Genomic DNA, 6,463 nt, shown 5'->3' with positions numbered 1-6,463 from the left:
AAAGCCCACAAATGCCAGGAGAAGAGAAAGCAAAAGATTTCCCTCATAACCCATATTCAAGACACAAACCATATTCAAGACACACTACGATTATAATTGTAGACTAGCATTGCCAGATTAAGCTATGAATTCATTATTGATGTTGCCAACACATAATGACCAAAAATAAAATAAGACGACAAGAAAAAGGAAGAAAATTTGCAATAGAAATTTCAAACCCTCATTTTGCAAGACTTGGAATTATAATTCTTCTCAAAAATGAAACCTAGGAAATTCAGTCACAAACCCAAGTATTAGACAGAATTAAAAGAAATATGTATCCTTAAAATTATTATGCTTGAAGGAGAGAAAAAAAAAGGGGAAGAAAAAGGGAGTTTATCGCCAAACTCAGCTGCTTAAGCTATGAAGCACCCAAAAAAAAAACATCTTGCTCACTGCATGCAGACAATGTGACAGTCCAAATTAGAAAGAGCTGCTGGCACAACAAAACCAGGTTCCAGTAGAAGCAAGAAAACATCAATAGAAACAAGACAAGAAGACAAATGTACAAGCGCGAAAGATGACCACACGAGCAAACTGAAAAACAGATTTCCAGCTACATAGTTTGGAATGATTATATATTATAAGATTTTACTTCTACAGGAAAATCTAAAAAGTTTTATAAAGAGCAAGACTACTCAAAAGCATATTTCATCAAGAAGCAACCAAACAAAATCAACCTAGCTTAAGTACCACAAATGCATCACCACTTTAATTAAAAAAACTGACAAAGTAGACAAGCAAGATATCCAATCTCCAATAATAAAAATGTAGATTAAAATAATTAGTCATTATTATCATTGTATATATAACAGAAAACCAAAAACCTCTTAAGGGTCAAGCAAGTAGTTAAGGGAGTATTAGGATCAAAAGCAACAACTAAAACACAGCTGCAATAGAAGCCTGTTCTCAACCCAATGTCAGTCCAACAAATTGTTTTTCTAACTCCAATACTGAAAACTTCAAATTAAGAAAAATAATAATGAAATCAAGACATAAAGAGAGCTTATTACCTGAGGTCCCCCATCAAACTTTGCCACCCAAGTAGATATACAGCATGAAATTTTTTAAACACAAGAATTGGGGCAACAGAGCCATAAGCCCCAAAACATCACCCCCACACAATCCAACTATACAAACCACATCCATAGAAGTTATAACTTTAAAACCTATACAGAAGACACAAGGAAGCATACACATGCTGTTCTGGAATTTAAAGAGCATCCATGTTTAAAGAATGCAAATATTTCCCAATAATGAATCACAATTTATTATTTATTTTTCACAATATAGACCAAAGCTGATGGCAATAGAAAAAAATGATCTTAAGTTCTAAAGTTGTCATGAGTGCAAGTTGATGGCAATAGAAAAAGGAACCAGGACAACCATGATGAGCAATGCTAGAGTTTATTAAAGTCAGCAACTTTCATTTACAAATTGAATTTTAAATACTTGGAACACATAATAACCTGCCAATCCTTTTTCTTCCACCCTCTCCTTGAATGGTGCTTAGTTTTACCTCCATGCACTTCTTTGTCCCTCCCTGCTCTTCTTGATCATTGTAATTTGGGTTACTAATTTCTGCCAATATAGTACATTTCCAGTGTACTTGGGTGGGCTATTCCCTAATAAAAAGTTCTTACGTTATTTATCAATAAATAAATAATAACCTGCTGGACAACAATAAGGGAAGAGACAGTATACATATTTGGGCTCCTAATAAAGAGGGTCAAATAAATTTAGAAAAGCAGACATCGATCCAACATACATGCCTTAAAAAATCTGCAAAGAAACAAAGCCCATAAAATAAATTGAACAAGAGACAAGATCATGTTCAAGGGTAAAAAAAGGTGAAATCAAAAGAGAAGGATAATTGAAAGACTTTTAAACACTCTTGCTGAAAAAGTAAATCATAATTTTTCCACTTGTAGACACATCATGATTAAAGTCTTTGAATTAGCAATAGATAGCAGGACATAATAAAACTCCATTGTTAGCACAAACTAGAGAAACATTCAAGCAAAAAAACTAATCTTCACATGTTGGGGAGAGAATGATGAGATAAATTGATAAAAAGAAATTATTGCCTTAGATCCTCATATAAAAATTCAATACTTTTATGCACTTTATTGTGCAATTAAATCACCATTTCCCCTGCTGTAGAAACATCAAGATTGTAAATCATAATTTCCCAATCTGTAGACACATCAAGATTCAAGAATTCTGACTACCAACAAATAGCAAGATATAATAAACCTCTAGTTGTAGGCTAACAAAAATGATATCGATGGTGAAATAGACAACAAATAGCAAGACTTCAATTAACAAAATGAAGTTCCAGGCCAATGAACTTAAAAAACACACAAGCAGAAACATTATCATTCAGCTATTATGAAGAGACTAGTGAAATCAACTGATAAAGAAAGATTATTGCCTTAGATACTCATCAAACTCCATCCCAAGTAGACATACCATACCTACACACATTCAACAGATTAATTTAGGAGTAAAAAAATCATTAAAAAACTACATAACTTTGAAACCCAACCAACTAACCTATAGAGTAGGTATAAGAAAGCACAGACCTAAACTTACCTTGTATTTAGAGAACAGCTATTTTGAAGGTGCAGATCTTATCTTATCAATCTGCCAATGACAATAAATCGATATTGACTATGATGAAAATTCAAAGCCCAACTCATGCAAATCACCACAGGAACTACCCACACTAATAAAAGGCATTACCACATACGAATTAGATATAAGCTTGCCAAAATATAATGACTAAAGTCAAACTAGAAAGCAGGACAAGAATTTCAATGGAAATTTCAAACCCTCGTTCAGTGAGACTGAAATTTATAATCCTCAAGGAAACCAGATCCTAAAAAAAAGCGTATGTTGCCCAATATTAGAAAACAATAGGGAAAATATCCTTATAATTCATATGATTGAAGGAGAGAATAAAGAAAACAAGGGGACAAAAAAGATTTCTTATCGCCAAACTAAACTCCATCACTTAAGCTGCCAACAAGAACAGCAAGCCTTAAGCTGCCAAGCACCAAAAAAAAAAATTCCAGGGAGATTGTTTCCCATGCACCTACAATTGCAAAAGTTGCATAACAAATAGAAGAACTATTCCATACAAGGTAAGTCTTATATTTTTCTGGCATTCAAACAACCATTTTTAAAGCTGGCAGCTCTTATCTTATATGACTGCCCAATGACAAAATTGACAATCTTAGGTTCTTAAAAGTTGTAATAAGTGCATGTAGATGGCAGTTAGAAAAAGGAACTGGAACAAAAATGCCGAGTAACGCTGAGATTAGTTAAAGCCGAACAAATGGATCCTAAAATACACATAATGGAAGCACCAGAATTTTTTTTTTTTACAATGTTATTTTAACTTTTTAAAACTCATAATTATCAGCGAGACAACAATAAGGAATCATGCTCCTATAGACAAGAACCACATCAATCAAGGAAAGCCAACTTCACCAAAACAAATACCTTAAAACATCTATTGAGGACCAAAACCTATAAATAAATTGAACAAGGAAAATGTAAAATGTAAGACAGTATAATATCACAGTTAGTGGGAACACTATATTAAAGGCCTTATAAGAAAAATGTAAAATTTAAGACAGTATGAGTTTTCTTATTGTTGTAGTCTACACAGTTTAAGTTTGAGAAAGATTTAAGACTTCTACATAAACTCGACTGCTCAAGTACAAGAAATCCCATATCAGTTTCCACTCCTGTAGACAGATCAAAATGGCAAAAACTTCAGCCTGAAAATGGACTTAATTGGACAATGACAGTATCTAACCACTCACTTTCTACAACTAGGAAATTAATTAGCAACAATCTAAGGTTACAAACTATGAAGCAAACCTTTCTGAACGAATTAGCTCCTTGGTAACCGAAACTTATGATGCAAACCTTTCAAACTTTTATCAAAAGAACTGTGATGCAAACACCTTAAAATAGCTGCTGAGGACCAAAATCTATAGAATAAATAGAATAGAGAATGTATAGTAGGAAACAGTATATTGAAAGACTTAATAAAATAAATAAATAAATAAACTTGAAATCAATAGAGTAACATAAAGATTTTTTTTATTTATTAACAAATTTGACTGCTGTACACATATCAAGATCAAAATGACAAAAAATTGTCCTCACAAAACTACAAAATGAACATCTCCAACTTCTGAAAAAGCATATGTACCTCAGTTGATAAATATGAATCCAGAACACTTCAAACTAAGAACACTATCTTCTCACCCACTTTCCACGACATCAATCAGCAACAATCTAAGATTATGATATTATTTCCCAGAAAGCACACACCAATAAGAGGGTGTTACCAAATATTAAACAAGACGAGATAAAATGGATGTTTCAACCCTTACTGAGTGAACCAGAATTTATAGTCCCCTTCAAAACCAAAGCCTACAAGCAGTCACAGGCCAAGTATTAGAATGGATTAAAACAAGCAGAAAACTATCCCTATAATTCTTCTTCAAGATAGCAAAAAATAGAAGCTTATCACCAAATCAAACCCTGCCACGGACACAGAAATTTTCTTGTAATTGGCATTTTTAACTTGAACTCAGAATAGCAGTAGTTGCGAAAGATAAATCCATATAGTTCTGAAAGGAAAACCCTCTTCCACAAGATAGCATCAATACCGTCTCCCTCTGCAATTTCTCAAAAAAAACGATGGCCAGCTTCTTGAACGAAACCAAGGTTAACCCTAGAAAACCAGAGTAAAGAAAACCAGAGCTATCACAAGAGTCATACACAATAAAGTAATAAATCAATACCGTCTCCCTCAAAAATTTCTCAAAAAAACGATGAAACCAGAGCTATCAAAGCAAAGAAAACCAGAGCTATCACCAAGGTATACAAGATAAATCCATATAATTCTGAAATTCCTGTAATTTCTTGAAACAAAACCTAGAAAATCACCGCCAAGGTATTGAAAGAAATACCTAATTCGCAAGTACTAACATAAATCCAGGTAACTCTGACAGCTTAAAAACAGAGCAATCACCAACGTATTCAAGATAAATCCATATAAATCTGAAATCCCTTTGCAATTTCTTGAAAGAAATCCTAGAAAACCGCCAGGTATTGAAAAAAACAAAACCCTAATTTGCAAGTATAAACATAAATCCATGTAACTCTGAAAGCTTAAAGCTCTTTTCTACAAGATAGCATCAACAAAATCATATCCGATTTGTAACAAAGAAAACCTGCAACTCTGATTCGTAACAAAGAAAACCTGAATCTGTGAAAGCAATCATAGACGTATTGAAAATATCATCGCAATCGGTACCAAACAAAAAACTCTTACAAAAAAATAAAAAGCAAGTTATGAAATATGAGAAGGGTTGGGTGGGTATATATAGCAAACTAGGTCGGCAAAATCCGGAGTCGGTTTCGGGCCTTTCGGCGAAATCCAGAGTGGGTTTCTTATTTTTAACGCGTTTCTGACGCTTACTTTTTGACTAAAACCAAGGCACCCTCGGTTTTGTGAGAGTACATTTCCAGTGTACTTGGGTGGGCTATTCCCTAATAAAAAGTTCTTACGTTATTTATCAATAAATAAATAATAACCTGCTGGACAACAATAAGGGAAGAGACAGTATACATATTTGGGCTCCTAATAAAGAGGGTCAAATAAATTTAGAAAAGCAGACATCGATCCAACATACATGCCTTAAAAAATCTGCAAAGAAACAAAGCCCATAAAATAAATTGAACAAGAGACAAGATCATGTTCAAGGGTAAAAAAAGGTGAAATCAAAAGAGAAGGATAATTGAAAGACTTTTAAACACTCTTGCTGAAAAAGTAAATCATAATTTTTCCACTTGTAGACACATCATGATTAAAGTCTTTGAATTAGCAATAGATAGCAGGACATAATAAAACTCCATTGTTAGCACAAACTAGAGAAACATTCAAGCAAAAAAACTAATCTTCACATGTTGGGGAGAGAATGATGAGATAAATTGATAAAAAGAAATTATTGCCTTAGATCCTCATATAAAAATTCAATACTTTTATGCACTTTATTGTGCAATTAAATCACCATTTCCCCTGCTGTAGAAACATCAAGATTGTAAATCATAATTTCCCAATCTGTAGACACATCAAGATTCAAGAATTCTGACTAACAACAAATAGCAAGATATAATAAACCTCTAGTTGTAGGCTAACAAAAATGATATCGATGGTGAAATAGACAACAAATAGCAAGACTTCAATTAACAAAATGAAGTTCCAGGCCAATGAACTTAAAAAACACACAAGCAGAAACATTATCATTCAGCTATTATGAAGAGACTAGTGAAATCAACTGATAAAGAAAGATTATTGCCTTAGATACTCATCAAACTCCATCCCAAGTAGACATAC

At 33.1% G+C, this 6,463-nt stretch overlaps 1 long non-coding RNA gene across 1 annotated transcript; it reads right to left on the bottom strand.

The window, feature by feature from the left end:
- Positions 1–303: 303 nt before the first annotated feature.
- Positions 304–5,499, bottom strand: LOC115968199. Its single transcript, XR_004086700.1, has 2 exons — positions 2,635–5,499; positions 304–2,516 (listed from the first exon to the last, which is right to left on the bottom strand). It is a non-coding gene; the product is annotated as an uncharacterized LOC115968199 (long non-coding RNA).
- Positions 5,500–6,463: the final 964 nt, after the last annotated feature.

Source organism: Quercus lobata, chromosome 11, assembly GCF_001633185.2.
Source record: "Quercus lobata isolate SW786 chromosome 11, ValleyOak3.0 Primary Assembly, whole genome shotgun sequence".
NCBI lineage: Eukaryota > Viridiplantae > Streptophyta > Magnoliopsida > Fagales > Fagaceae > Quercus > Quercus lobata.
The sequence above is the reverse complement of the archived record's forward strand: the minus strand, read 5'-3'. Positions and strand labels throughout refer to the sequence as shown.